The sequence below is a fragment of the Fundulus heteroclitus genome, chromosome 14 (assembly GCF_011125445.2).
Source record: "Fundulus heteroclitus isolate FHET01 chromosome 14, MU-UCD_Fhet_4.1, whole genome shotgun sequence".
NCBI classification, from domain to species: domain Eukaryota; kingdom Metazoa; phylum Chordata; class Actinopteri; order Cyprinodontiformes; family Fundulidae; genus Fundulus; species Fundulus heteroclitus.
The window spans coordinates 32,550,512-32,566,042 of record NC_046374.1 but is presented as its reverse complement, the minus strand read 5'-3'; the positions used below and the strand labels follow the sequence as shown (position 1 = coordinate 32,566,042).

Here is a 15,531-nt window from a genome sequence, read left to right as displayed (position 1 = left end):
ACCGCCTTTTATTCAACTCTTCAGTCTGAGTACCAGATAAGTCTGCTATGGTCTTTCCAACCCATTTTAATTATTAATCAACATTTGATTTGGCATTTTGATATTTTTACCAGAGCCTTTTCTTCACTACTGCAGAATAACCAACAAATCCTTCTGTCATCGGTATTCCCACACAACATTGTTGCCCTGGAAAAAATCCTTTATGTTGTTCTGGTCCTTAAAGGAAAGTTTTTGAATAAACAGATAAGCATGGCTCAACCGGTTTTACCTGCAGCAGATAAAATATATTTGAAGGAGCTACATATTCAAACAATCAGACAAGGGAATGAGGTTTACTGTAAGGTTAAAATGATACAAAGTTAGAGAAAACAAATGTTTGTAATGCTTGAACTAACATGATGAATGTTGGGGACTGAAAAGACCACCTAAATATTATTGTAATTTATCGGTAAATATCAAAGAACAATTAAAAAGTTAAATGTTATCTGTATGTGATTATCCGAACGGAGACGTCTTTGTGCATCGCAGGATTTCCACTTTTACTCCTATGATTACTGATTCTGAGCCGACGTGACATGTGAATTTCTCCAATGTGAGATCAATAAAGTCTATCTTATCTTATCTTATCTTATCTTATCTTATCTTATCTTATCTTATATTTGCACCCAGCGGTAGTGAAAAACAAACTTGCTGCTCGTATCTGTTATATTTAAACCAAAAAAAAACATTTTATTCATTCTGTTTTTTTCTTTTGCTTTCAAAAAACAGAAGTAAGCTAATGAATGTTCATCAAAAAAAAATTGCAAAGTGATCTCAGGTTTTTTTTTTTGTCAACATAGTTATAACAAAATATCCTTTTGAACATTTTCAAAATCTAATTTTTTTTCATGAAATACTTATATTTAAATCAAAAGTAGGATTTGATTTTTTTTTACTAAACCTTCCACACCACAGAAACATGGAAGGATGATATTGTGTCCAAAGAGCCATTTCTGTGTTGATATGGATCATTATCCTACTGAAAGACCAAGTGATGACCAATGTTTTCCTCTCTGGCCGAGGATACTCGCTGTCTTTAAAATCTGCTGGTATTTCAGAGAGTTAATGGAGATCTACATGATAACAAGGTTCCCCACACATTGGATGAGAAACAGGCCCACAGTATCACAGATCCTCCGTTGTACCTTACAGTGGCCTTTAGTTCATTTCTCAAATTGATTTGTTTTTGCATCATACCAGAACCGTCTGAATGGTCTGTTACCGAGAATCTCAGTCTTAGTATCACCTGAACAAATAAGGGCTTAGTTGCTGTGAAAGCAAACTAACCTGTTGTCTGTGGAGCAACGTAAGGGGGAATTTATCTAGGAGTGGCTAAGTTGTGCTTTGGATAATATTTCATCTTAATGCATTGAGATAAATACACCAAAACAAGCATTCACTCACTTAAAATATATAAGTGACTCTTTTAATTTTAAACCTTTTTGCAAAAGGAAAGCTATTGTCAGTGTTTTCTTCGTTGCAGTTTGATCATTTTTCTGACATTGGGATCAACTCTGCCAAGTTTATTTCCTCATGAAATGACACAGATTTGTTTATTTACTTCAACCTGTGTCCCTATAGAAACAGCTTGTTTAGGGAAAAAAATCATTTTGAAGGGTAACTGAAACCCAAACCACTTAACTGTTTCATACATTTATGTTACTGATCTAACCATATTTATATGTTGAGCATTTAGAGGGATTTTCTGGGCCTATTTTAGACAAATTGAGTGATTTCTCTATTTTCTGTGACCTAGGAGACCAGCTGTGTTTATCACCTGTAACACCTTATTGTAAACAGAAGCGGGAGAGGGAGTGGTTCTCTGTACCTTATCTCCAAAACAAAGGAAAAAAAATTACCTGTCGGGCCAATAAGGTGGCAGGTCATGCCTGAGAGCAAATTGATAGTTATCTGTTTTGATCTGGCAACTTTGGAAGCCGGGGGAAGATTTTTATTTGTGAGTAAATCTCACTATGACAACCCTGGTACAGAGGAAATGTGTGTGTGAGAAAGCAATCAGTGTGGCGGGTTATTCAGGTTGTATGCAGTCGGATGGCTGAATGCTAGCTGATAACTGTTTTTCCAACATTTCCCCGACATCTCTGACCCTTTAATAGGTTTATTTGCATTTGTTCAGGAAGATGATCTACAGGAACCCCCTGCTCGTCACCATCACCCTGGTCGTCTGTGGTGAGTCGACATGCTTTAAACCACCGGTTACATATGAAAAAATACTCCTACAAGGGTAGGCTGCACCTGTAAATGTCAACAAAGTTTAATATATTTTATTTTGGAGCTGAATCCATGCTGCAAAGAGAAAGGATTTCACTGGCGTGAAGGGACTGAAGTGCTTCAGGAAAGGCAAATTCATTTTATATGAGAGACATGTTGTAGTGTCAGGTTAATGACATCCATTAAACACTTACTTATTAAGATTTATGAGAGGTTGTAAACAACTGCCTGTTGGATAAGCATACAGGCATGACTAAGATATGAGTCAAAGGAAAGAACCGACTCGTTCTCCCCAGCGAAAGTCACGCTGCTACCGGTTTGCTAAGCCACAACGGGTCCACTTCATGCGTAGCTCAGATAATTGCTCGGTTTGAAATCAGGCATGTGTGCAAAATTTCCCCCGCTTTTGTTTTTATCAGACAGTTTGTAGACTAGTTGATTTTTCCCTTAAAATTCAAAGAAATGCCTTGATTGTTGTTTAAACATTTTTGTTTTTTTTGTGTTTTGTCCAAAAACTAAACCTTTCACAATCATGATTACTTTTATTTATTTTCACATAACTGTTATGACACAAATGTCTGCATAGATTATTTTTTTACTGTAGGCTACTGTATATGTTAACTCATTAAAAAGAAGTTTAAATTACAAAATAAACTTTTTTTTTAATCTCCTTGCTTTCAGGGATGTTTCTGAGTCTTGGCCATTGTCTTGACTCAGGTCCTGACTCAGATGCCATCACTTTCCAGGCTGGAGAAGGCGCTAACGTCACAATAGAGTGGCGCTTTGCATCCGAAGCTGCCATTGAAGATCCACTGTATCCAGTTACCCGAGCTGAAGGTTTTCTATAATCTGGACAGCAGCGTCTTCGAAGCTCAACACGAGCAGTTTGCCGGTCGGGTTCGGTGCGATGAAGAAGCCCTGACAGCAGGGCGGGTCCGGCTTCAGCTGGCCAGAGTCAGGACCGAGGACTCGGCCGAGTATCTCTGCAGAATGGCCAAAGCAAATGGGAAGATGGTGAAAGTGTTTACTCTTAACATCACTGGTAAGTTTGTGCTCATTTAAAAAAAAAACTTGACCATTCCATAAGGAAAAAGAAGCACACATAAACAATTTATATGTGTTTCTTGTCATTGTGCGAATAATGTGCTCAGAAGAAGGAGAAAAACACTACTGTGGATTTTTTTTTAGAATCTCCTTAAAAATCAGTGCCACAAGTCAAAGACACGTTTCAAAGGGTTCTTCAAATATCAGAAAGACTCTTCTAAATCTATCATTTCCATGAGCAAAAGAAGCATGTGGCTGCGCAAAGTCTGAAAGGGTGGGAAGATGTGACAATTTCCACGTCTGCGTATCGTTCTTTTGTTCAGAGATTCAGGACAAGTAAATTTTGATATCTGATACATTTGCATATTTGTTAATTGCTACATACACCAGAAACCTTCAGTTGGAGTCCTTGCAGTTCACACACAGGACTGTTGAGTGTAAACCTAAAACAGCTGGGTAATAACGGGCCATTGAGGGTTTTCCTGCTAATCTGTTGGACTAATTTGAAAAAAAAAAAAAATAAATAGGGCGGGGCCTTGGTGGAAGTCCATTTCGTCTCTCCTCACCTTACCCGAATGAACCCTGTGGATAAAGACCACTGGTGCCACAAAATACTGAGAAAAAAGCACAAAACACTTTTCTCCAAAGTAATTATCTGCATTGGTGATTGGGTAGGACGATTATGCATGGCATCTACTAAAACATATACAAAAACAGGAGAACAAAGATTGTAAGGCAGCAATGCATGCTGGGAAAGCGAACCAACCTTCTTTTAATAAGCATCCTGTGGAAGAGCTTCAGTAAAGTATGATCAGAAAACAGTTAAATACAATATTTTATATGAGAATCCTTCTAGTCTTTGATCCTCTCTAACAACCCGCCAAACTGGTTTACAGTTCTTGATATATTTGTTAAATCTGCCTCGCCTCTGTTCCTACAGAGTAAATCCAGCATTTCTGATAGGAAAAAGAACCAAAGCACAGTGGCACACCCTTTGCTGATGACTTTGTGACTTCTTATTAAGATTAAAACAATTTACAGTCAGATCTGATTCCATTCATGTCTCATTATAATGCAGGAAATTGGTGCTCTGATTTATATGTGTAGGATTTGTTTTTTACTCAACGGCATTGCTTTTTTTTAATTCTTTACAGCCCCCGAGGAGCCAATATGGGTGACAGGACAACTAGAACCAGCGACTCGAGGAAGAATTGGTATTTGCGTTGGACTGGGACTCTTCGCTGCAGCTTTAGCTTTAGCTTTGCTGGCCTCCTCTGCTTCATTCATCAAGTGTCACACCCCAGGCTATCTGAAGTGAAGAAACGACAGAAGGGAGTCACACTTGGCTGCATTTACGTTACTTTTCTGACCTCTGCCGTTTTTCGGTGAGGAAACAGTGCGACAGGATTGGATCTGTGCCGTCTGAATATCTGTTTAGTAATGATTAAACAAACTGGGTCTTGTAATAGATTTCTGTGATATGAAAACCTGAAAAACTGGTCGAGTGCTGCCAGTTTAAATCAGGCAAAACAAGCAATGTTTACACTGTAAGAAGTTTACGGCTTGAGCTTGTCAAGGTTTTGTCTTTGAATGCAGGAAATGGATTATTTGGGCAGGGTTGTATATGTTGCAGTAAATTTATGAGGTCAAAAGTGAGAAAGTACATTTTATTTATATGACACCTTTCTCAGGCAATAGTCTCAGCCTGGAAAGGTCCGTCTCCTTGAGTCCTAAAGTGAGTTTGGGTTTTTGCTCTGAGGATCTCTGGCTACGAGCTGCACTGTACGGCTGGATAATGTCACAGATTTAGGAAGGGGCTGCTGCCCATGCTGTGCTCTGAATGTCAAAACTAGAATTTTATAACTGATACCATGAGCTACAGGGAGCTAGTGGTGAGATTTTTAAACATGTGGGCTCTACCGTTAGAGTGGCTCAAGATCCCAGCAGCATCTGTAGACGGGCCAGCTCCTTTTTGTTTAGACGGGTATACAAACTACTACTGTAAAGTAAACATTATTTAAAAAAGCAGGGATTAACGTCTGAAGCTCGTTTTTAGAGGCCATTGTTCAGAGCTTAGGGATGTTACTAGAAGGTGGAAGAAGCAGGTCTTTGGTAAATGTTTTACATGGTGTTCTAGTAGGACAAAAGGGAAGCCTGTGATATAAAAAGTTACTTTCGGTTACTTATTTAAATGAAAGGCATTTTTAAACATTTAAATCTTGTATTTTATATCAAGCTGCTGATGAAGAGGACTTATTTTACGTTTTGAGTAACACAAACCCTTTAAAATGGTAAATGTTTTAATGCCTACAGTTTGTATCATAATTGGTTATTAGGCTGTTTATAGTATGATAGATTAGCATTGTTGACTAACTTAGTGTTTCTGGTTGTTTTATTTTATGTGGACAATTATCAAGACTGTGATCCAGAGAAACACTAACAACAACACATTTCATCAGATACAGTAATTATTGGTGGTTCCTTTATACATCTGACCACAGATGACGGAGGGGCCCTGTTTTCACTTTTCTATCAGAGACGTTTTCTTAAGATTGCTCTGACTGTGCTGAGAATAAAATCCTATTTATACATAGTTTGAAGACTGGACTTTTTTCATCTAAGGGTCTCCTTCATGACTGCTGTGGGATACAGGGCAAAACATTTCTCTTCTTCAAGTTCTGCAGGGTTCTTCAGGGTTTTATGCAAACCAGGCATTGATGGTGCATAACAACATCTGCCGTTTGTGGAAAGGTCTACTTCACCTGATTGTACCATGTACTGTATGCCAGCACAAATGAATAAAGTATTTTTTTATCTTGTAAAGTGAATTCCTTTTTTCTTAATAACATAACACATGATTAAAAAAACTTTACTTGCTCAGGGGTCTTAACTTCTAAGACAAGGACACTTTGGATTGATATTGTAATTTATTAAGGAATCTTATTTGCGAGGTTCTTAGTGGGATTTACTTTACTTTCTGTTTGATCAAATATGTTAAAGTTTGCTGTAAAATAAGTGCTGTTTCGATGTAATAATGTTTTTTATGCTGTTTGTGCTGTTGGAACATCATACACCTGGGTATTCACCTGTCGTAGGTCTCTTCCTGTTTAACAGGAGTGGTTCCTCTCCACTGTTACCCAATGCTTTACTGGCACACGGTAATAACCGGGATTCCATGATTAACTGTATTTAACTGCACTCAACGGAATGTCTTCATATACAATTTAATCTGTTATGGGTTAAAGTAGATTGAATGAAATTAAATGGGATGAATTTGGACAGGTGACTATGAACTGACAACTATGTACTGATACGTCCAACACCCTCGTCTGCATCAACTGTCCAGGTGTCATGGTGTCCCATCTGTTTGCTATTGTTCTTTTCTTACCTCTGGTCCCACTGGATGTCATAAGCACATCTAACTGTATGTGTTCTGTCAACTGATTGTATTAGATTTGAAATTGAAAGTATTAGAGCTGGGGCTTGAATACCGTTACATCTACTGGCCTCTAGGGGCTCTTACTATGAGATAGTTTCTTTCTCTTCTTCTCCTGTTTGATTGCAGGCCTCCTGTCACACCGTGATCCACAGCTGAAGTGATTTCCTCCTCATCAGTGGACTCCATAAAAGCTTCAGTCACCCAGCTCCACATCCCTTGCCCCTAGGCATCTGTGGTTTAGCTAACTGTGTGACTTGGTCCTGTGTAGCGGGTGTCTGGGAGCAGTTCTGTGGTTGGATCATCTTGTTTTGGCAAAATTGTTTTGCTTTCTCCTGTGGCTAACCTTAGGTGTTGTTCTTTAACTTTGTCAGACAAGAACTGGTTTATTTTAAGGCATAAGGGTGTGGGTTTGTTTGTTGTTTTGGCCTTGGAGATCCCAGAGTTTATTGTTTCCCTTCTGTTTTTTCAAGTCATGTGCAAAACCCTGAAAATGGTATAATACATTTTTTTACACAATGCTTGGTTTTGGCTCGGTAGTTTCCAGTTGTTGGGTTGTGGATCTACTCTATACGTTTTGTGTTGCACCCTACGCCTCCTAGAGCTCCATCCTAAGGGTTGTAACAAACTTAGGTCTCAATTAGCTACAAAATAAATATGGCCTTTAATCAAAACTATGAAAACAAAAAACACACAAGGGTGCTGCCAGCATAGTGGACTATAGGTAAGGAGGTACCAACCATGTTTTTAATTTATTGTTCATTTGAATATGTTCAAAAACATATTATCTGACCGTCAAACATAACAATATACACTGTATAATCTGTTCAAATAAGTCAATATCATTTAAATGTAATGTGATACTTTCTAGGATTGATGACCAACCAGCTTTTTGGATTATTGTAAGACGTCAGCTTCACATGAATATCATGGCACACTAAACACACTAATATCATCAATATTCCATGCTGCATATCCTTTACCTCCCTATAGAGAAATGTCCAACCAAATCTTAAATGATGGCTTTGGTGCTCCCAGAAGTGTAAGCAGTGCACAAATCAACAAAGTCAAGAAGTCATTAACAGACTGCCTTATAGATCAGGCCAAAAATGAGGCTAACCTGCCAGACGCTGTTGTTGAGCAACGCACTGATGCTCGTAGCCCGGCTGAACATTCAGTATTTTTAGAAGGCCTACAGCCGCATGTTCACTGTAGAGAAGAATGAACAGTGGAGAAGAAATTAGCAACGGCCTGTCCTCTCAACCTCGTCTTTTGCTTTTTTTGCCAGTAGCTTAGGGCTGTAGTCATCATACATGTGTCTCATCTCCTCCTTATCCTTCAGTACCTTGGACCGCTTAGAATCATATTTGTTTTGCAGACTGTTGCAGTGATGTTTAGCATTGGCTGTACAACAGCTCTGTGTATTCCCAAATCTTTGCTTCCCATTTCTTTTTTGCACTTAGAGATCACACACATGCTTCACTTGTGTCTAATACCATGAACTGGCAATCCTAAATTACTAATTTAAACAGTTCCTCCTCCTTTTTGCCCAGTACTCAATCTGAAAGTGTATGGTTACTCTGTTTGGACCCTCCCACATACTGGAGATCCAGGCAACACCATAAGTCGTCTTAGTTTATCACTGCTGTGCCTCTTTATCTTGGCCTTAGGCACAACATCAACTCATTTTCATTTTCTAACTGTGGGTTTGATCTTTTTGGTGAAAAATCTTAACTCTTCAGTCGGTTTCCATAGCAGGAACCATCAATGCTGTTTTGAAACTGTAAGAGATATAAATAAAACTGTGAACTTGACAATGAAGGACCTGTCAGCATTGTTTCATTTTCAGTTAAAACAATGTGTTTTATCCTTCATATTAGAACATCACAGTTAAAATATGAAATGCCTTTACTCGTCAAATACGACTTTGAACCCAATTCTGTGAGAACAGAAAGTAGAAATAAAATGTAATCACATCCTAATGTTGTGTGTGTGGTTTCCAGTGAATCCTGTGACACCAAGGCCAGGGTTAAGGCCAAGAGCTGGATCAGCATCAACGGTAGCAGGGCTATACCCGGATGATATGTCAGTAGCTATGCTGGTTGGATGTCACATAATACTTGCTTGTAGCATGAAAAACTTTTAATACTTTCATTTCCCCTTCACGGGCCGTTACATTTTAAAACCAACCTTACCTGAAATACTGAAGCTTCTTTTTTGTGCAGTTTGTTTGTGTTCCTTCTAACCTCTCCACTTTTAAGTTTGTTTTAGACAAAAGACAAAGAAGCAAGAACATCAAAAAACAAATTCCGTTAGATTTCATTAAACTTGATTTTCTATTGTTTAAGAAAAACAATTCAGTGCAGTGTTTGTTCATAAGAAATATGGATTCCTGTGATCATTAAAAGCCTTAAGTGAACTAAAATGTTCTCAAAGGTTTTTAGTAGTTTTGGTTTCGCTTTTTCTAAAGGATTTTCTTTATTATCAGCATGTGCATCAGCTCAGCTGACATAACCACATGTGAGGTTTGCTGACTCACTCAACCTCAAATGGTACTTCTTGCTTCTTAAACTATTAAACCAAATTAACAAAATTACTTCTGCATCACTGTAATTTATGTTGTGTTTTTTTTTTCTGCCATCAATACAATCAGGTTTTGGGATTGCTACTGTGGGTATTCCATTCAAAATGCTTGTAAAGTTTATTCAAAGTTCTCATTGCTATTTCTCTTTAAGTCAGTTATATGTTTTACATCTGCAAATAACATTGTTAGAAATGTATCCAGCAGTAGAATTTACCCATATCAAGTCCACAAAAAAACAAGAGCATCTACGTATGGTCCCTAGGACCGAGCCCTCCTTTCACGGAGAGGTATTGTCTCAGGGAGCAGAGATTCAGTTTTTTTTCTTATCTTCACAAAAATAATGCAACAAATGATCAGGAAAAAAATAATCCCTGGTGATACTTTATATAGTAGTCTTGTTCTGCTCTGATTCTCTGGAGGCGGGGGGGCAGTTGTTGGGTAATGGTGCATCGGTGAAAGAGACTCTGTAGTGAAGGATAGAAGAAAAAAACTCTTTGAATGTCTGACATTAAAACAGGAGCTGTTGTAACTTCTAATAGTTTTGTTTTTACAGGTCAATCACATCACACTTACCAGTGACTTTGAGAGCACACTTCTTTGAGCCAAGGCAATTACCTATCCTCACTATACAATTATAAACTCCAGAGTCTTCAATCTTGAGATTTGACACATGGAGTCTGATTCGTCCTTCTCTGAGGACGTCTTTGTCACTCTGGACTCGTCCTGAAAACTGTTCATCCTGAATCTCTGACGCTACAACACCTGCTACTTTTTCATATAACATGACGCCATCATTCACACGGACACAAGAGATAGTCAAGACGTCTGAGGAGCAGTCAGGTGTGGAGGTAAAGGTCCACTCCAGAGTGATGTTGTTGTCCTTCTCTGCCAGATAGGAGCTCTGTGTCACATTCACGTCTATTGGCACTAAACATGCTGGTAAAAGTAACAGAATATCAAAAACGCTGAGCAACAGACAATAATAACAAATGTTAGTTTTTAAATTAAAGTTTGCTCTTGCAACCTCTAAACATTATGCTTACGGTAAACGTGGAGTTTAAAGTTGTGAAAAGTCTGATAAGAGTCATCTTTAAATGTACAGCTGTACAGACCAGAGTCTTCAGTCCTCAGTCTGGACACTACCAGTATGATTTGTCCTTTCCTGGGAACAGTGTTGTCAAGGCAGACCCGTCCTGCAAACTGTTCATCCTGATGCTCTGACACAACACTTTTTTTTGTATGCTAATCATACAAGACCTTTTGATCTGTTGTCCGACGACAGCTGATGCTTAAAGAACTGGAGGTAGAAGCTGTGAAGGGCAGATTCAGTTTGATTGTTTGGTTCTCTGCCTCTTGCACGCTGAATACCTCATTCGTTGCTTGAGATTCTGTTGGAACACAAAAGAGAAAACAAGGAACTAAAGGCTGTGGCTAAGAAGTAGTTCTGATCTTTGTGGGTGTTTTATATTGTTTTTTTTATTTAATGATGGTCATGATCACCCAACAATTTAACTTGATAGGTAAAGCATCTGTAATTCATTCACTTTTCTGTTTTTGTTTGTGCAGGTAACATAATGTAATACATTTGTTTTGTTTGTGTGTCTGTCTTGTTTAAATAAAGTGTAAATGAAAAAAAAATGCACCTAACAATAAGTTAACTTTTAATCTAAAATGATGATGATGATAAAATTAAAGTTTAAACTGACCGTAAGCCCAAAAAGAGAGCATGATGAATACCAGCAACCATGTCCCTTTAAGAGAAGATATAAAAAAATCAAGAAATAATTTATTAAAGTACAGTTATCACAGCAAAAAGACTTAAACATCTACGTCACTTAGACTTCATTCAGAAACACACTTTTCAACAACGCAAAGATCCAATTAATTATAGCATGATAAAAAGCTGCTTTCACTGATCATCTTTCTGAATCTCGTCATTTACTATGCACATTTGAATTTCTTTAATTTAAAAGCAGGTGATAAAAATGGAAAAAAATATTTAATTTGTTTTGCCCAAAGTCTTGGTTTTCATAGTGTTGAATTCAAATTGTGAATTTAAATATGGTCCATCTCATATCCTGATCTAGTTCTAAGTATTTACAATGAAAACAACGAAAATGTTCCTATAGCCTGCACTCAACTCAATAAGCCAGTAACTGTAAAGTCAGGGGAAAAGTCATTAATGTCGTGGTGTGGTTTCTGTTGTTAATTACACCAGAGACTTGTACTTTATCTGAGGTGTTTGAATTCTTGAAAAGACGATAAATCTCCCTAAAATGGACAACACAAATAGGTATAACAAATGGATATCTATTACACCACAATGCCATCCTGCCTCAAACCTATAGGTAATAAACAAAAACACAGACATGGATGGGTTTATTTTGTGAATATATCAAAAACTTTAAAGGAATTGTTACGACGTACTTACATTTAGAGACAAGAAGAAACTCCTGTAGGATCCAAACCATGCTAACAGGTATAGAAATGTTAAAAAAAAAAAAAAAAAACAGAAACTACACTGAGAACAGCTACAGTTTTGAACAGTTATATATTAGTCTGACCCTATAACAACCATCTATCGATAAGAATGATGACTTCAGTGTCTAGGAGACTATATAGAAGTGATCATGCAGTGGGTCATGTGATAGGGCAGATGTGGCTCTGAAAGCTTATGCCATGACGTAGATTTACTTTCGTGTTTTTCACAAAAAAAAATGCCTATGTCAGCTGAATTTCCCTCTGGGATTATTAAAGTATATCTGATTCTGATTCTGATGATTGCATTAGTTAACTGGTAAACAACAAATCACTCCACGGGGTTCAAAAATCACCAAAATCTTATAAATTGCAAATTTATCTAAAGCTGCCTTATTTATTCAACTTAAAGCAGTTACAGGGTATTAAATTATATCTAGACTAAAATGTGTCGCTATTAATTAAATAAGTAAAATTGTTCATAGATACTTTGCACTGTATAATCATATGATATAATTTTTTGAAACAGAAAAATCATATTTGTAATTATCATCCGTCCGTCCGTCCGTCTGTTGTCTTCCGCTTATCCGGGGTCGAGTCGCGGGGGTAGCAGCTTCAGTAGGGAGGCCCAGACGTCCCTCTCCCCAGCCACTTGGGCCAGCTCCTCAGGAGGAATCCCAAGGCGTTCTTAGGCCACCAGAGAGACATAGTCCCTCCAGCGTGTCCTGGGTCTTCCCCTGCGCCTCCTCCCGGTGGGACGTGCCCGGAACACCTCACCAGGGAGGCGTCCAGGAGGCATCCTGACCAGATGCCCAAGCCACCTCAACTGGCTCCTCTCGACGTGGAGGAGCAGCGGCTCTACTCTGAGTCCTCCCCGGATGACTGAGCTCCTCACCCTATCTCTAAGGGAGAGCCCAGACACACTACGGAGAAAACTCATTTCAGCCGCTTGTATCCGGGATCTCGTTCTTTCGGTCACGACCCAAAGCTTGTGACCATAGATGAGGGTAGGAACGTAGATCGACCGGTAAATCGAGAGCTTCGCCTTTTGGCTCAGCTCTCTCTTCACCACAACAGATTGGTACAGCGCCCGCTTCACAGCAGACGCCGCACCAATCCGCCTGTTGATCTCCCGCTCCATCTTCCCCTCATTCGTGAACAAGACCCCAAGATACCAAGATGTGCTGCCCCTCCACTAGGGGCAGCACATCCTCCCCAACCCGGCGAAGGCACTCTAACCTTTTCCGGTTCAAGACCATGGTCTCGGATTTGGAGGCACTGATTTTCATCCCGGCCGCTTCGCACTCGGCTGCGAACCGCTCCAGTGAGAGCTGTAGATCACGCCCTGATGAAGCCAATAGGACCACGTCATCCGCGAATAGCAGAGACGCAATCCTAAGGCCACCAAAACGGATCCCCTCAACACCTTGGCTGCACCTAGAAATTCTGTCCATAAAAGTTATGAACAGAATCGGTGACAAAGGGCAACCTTGGCGGAGTCCAACTCTCACCGGAAATGAGTCCGACTTACTGCCGGCAATGCGGACCAGACTCTGACACCGGTCGTACAGAGACCTGGCAGCCCTTATTAATAGCCAGTAACAGCCAGTAATTATCATTTGCTTTTTATTTTTCAATTCCTTGTTAATGCTTGTTTTTTTTCTCACTATGACATTTTCTGCTGACATTTTCAAAAAAAATTCAGCCATCTATTGATTCATTAATGCAAATCTTACATCACCTCTCTGCATTTCTAAATGTGTAACAATTTTGGGATCACTATCTCAGCACGGAAAATGCAACTACTGAATCATGTGGGTAGTGAAAAGTCCACTCAAAAAATATACATTTCATCAATCTGAGTGTTCGATGCCACAATTCTCCAAAGAAAAATACTAAAACATAATCACGATTTGCTGGTGAAGATTCTCAGTCATCCAGGGCAATCCAAAAAAAGTAAAAAACAAGGCAACTGGACTGCAGTTCAGTGCAGTGAGGAATGTTCTTATCTTTATATTGGAGAAACCAAACAACCTCTCCACAGACGCATGGCTCAACACAGGAGAGCTACCTCCTCAGGACAAGACTCTGCTGTCCACCTACACCTAAGGACAAAGGGCACTCTTTTGAGGACCAACATGTTCACATTTTGGACAAAGAAGACAGATGGTTTGAAAGGGGTGTGAAGGAAGCCATCTACGTTAAGAGAGAAAAACCAACCTTAAACAGAGGAGCAGGCCTTAGGTTCCAACTCTCAAAAACGTACAACACAGCTATAGGATTAATTCCGGCCAATCGTCACCTCAATTCTCACCGTCATTCGGGAGATCAAAACATCGTTCCTGTAAACCAAGCCAATAACAACCCTAATGACTCCCCGTTACAGAGGAGTGGACCAGTTTTGGTCCAATCTGCTGGCTTAATGGCTTTAACGACCGCCCATTACTAAGGGGGTGGACTTGTTTCTATTGAATTTGCATGTTGTCTAAGCCATTACAAGGTCGTTGTTTGGGCAGTAGTATAAAGCTTGTTACTCCACATTACTCCAGACTTTTTGAATTGAGAAAGCTTCCTGGAGAGGAAGCGAAACGTCTTCAACTACGGAAAACAAGTCCAGTTGTTTTGTTTTTTTACTTTTTTTTTGAATAATCACGATTTACCCGTTGATTCTAGTATGTTGGTTGACATTGGAAAATTTCACGGTATCATGATCAGCTCTGAGTGTCCTCAGGGCTGTGTTCTCAATCCACTGCCTTTAACACTTTTGACAGGACACTACAACCACACAAGGAAACATTTACATGCAAAATTTCAAATGATGCCAATGTAGTTGAAAGGATTCATGTTACTGCTGACAGGATTTGTTCTGATGAACCTGAACACCACCACACACAGAGCTTTGTTTAAGGAGTTTTATTGAAGTCTTTGAGTAACGGAGATGGTGACCAGAGACTGTACTGGGCTGGAGAAGATAAGCGAAGGTGAAGAAGGCTGAGGCTGGGGACGCGGCGGAGCTGGAGCAGGCAGTAGACTGAATCCATCAGACTGATGTGAGGGTCACAGGTAGGCAGACGTAGGAAACTCTGGCTCGCAGATGAGGTTTGAGTGAAGAGGATCCGGCAGGGAAGAGCAGACTGAAGGGAGCATAAGTAGGGAGGATGGCAGGTGAACTGAGTCCGGGCTTGATTAGAAATGGCAGGTGGAACTGATGAGGTGGAGTGAGAATTGGGCTGCACGAGAACTGGAAAGTGCTGGAACTGTCCTGGGTGAGACAGGTAAAAACTGAAGCCTGACAACTGATGGCTCTATTTGGAGAGACAAAGACAACAAGCCAGGTCCCGTATTTACAAAGATTCCTAAGACTAAGAGAATTAGAAATTTTACCTTGGTGAGATAAAAATTATTCACAAAGCATCTTAGACATTAAGAGAGCTCCTAAAGTGACAAAATGTTAGGACTAGTGAGCAGGACTTTTTGTGTGCCTAAGAGTGTCTGAAGCAGGAAAATGGTGGAAACATTGGGCTGATCCACCACCTAAACAGGGGAGGAAATGAGTACATAAACTTTTTTAACACTCATAAAATTAGAACTTTTGATAAAATAAACTTTATCATCCCCATAGGGGGAAATTAATTAGTTTCAGTAACCCAACGGATTAAAGGCATGGCTCTTCCGAATGTCATTTTATAGAGGATATATAAGAAAATGTTGAAAAATT

The 15,531-nt window shown here is 39.4% G+C and overlaps 3 protein-coding genes and 1 long non-coding RNA gene across 7 annotated transcripts in view; 2 read left to right on the top strand and 2 right to left on the bottom strand.

The window, feature by feature from the left end:
- Positions 1-15,531, top strand: part of LOC110368156 (ICOS ligand) — a 502,595-nt gene that overhangs the window by 235,028 nt on the left and 252,036 nt on the right. The window lies entirely within an intron of this gene.
- Positions 1-15,531, bottom strand: part of LOC118565830 — a gene marked incomplete in the record, with an annotated part of 395,980 nt that overhangs the window by 230,792 nt on the left and 149,657 nt on the right.
- LOC118565829 overlaps positions 1-15,531 on the top strand; it is a 47,061-nt gene that overhangs the window by 16,194 nt on the left and 15,336 nt on the right. The window lies entirely within an intron of this gene.
- On the bottom strand, positions 9,435-10,430 carry LOC105924560. Its single transcript, XR_004932670.1, has 3 exons — positions 10,379-10,430; positions 9,909-10,271; positions 9,435-9,799 (listed from the first exon to the last, which is right to left on the bottom strand). It is a non-coding gene; the product is annotated as an uncharacterized LOC105924560 (long non-coding RNA).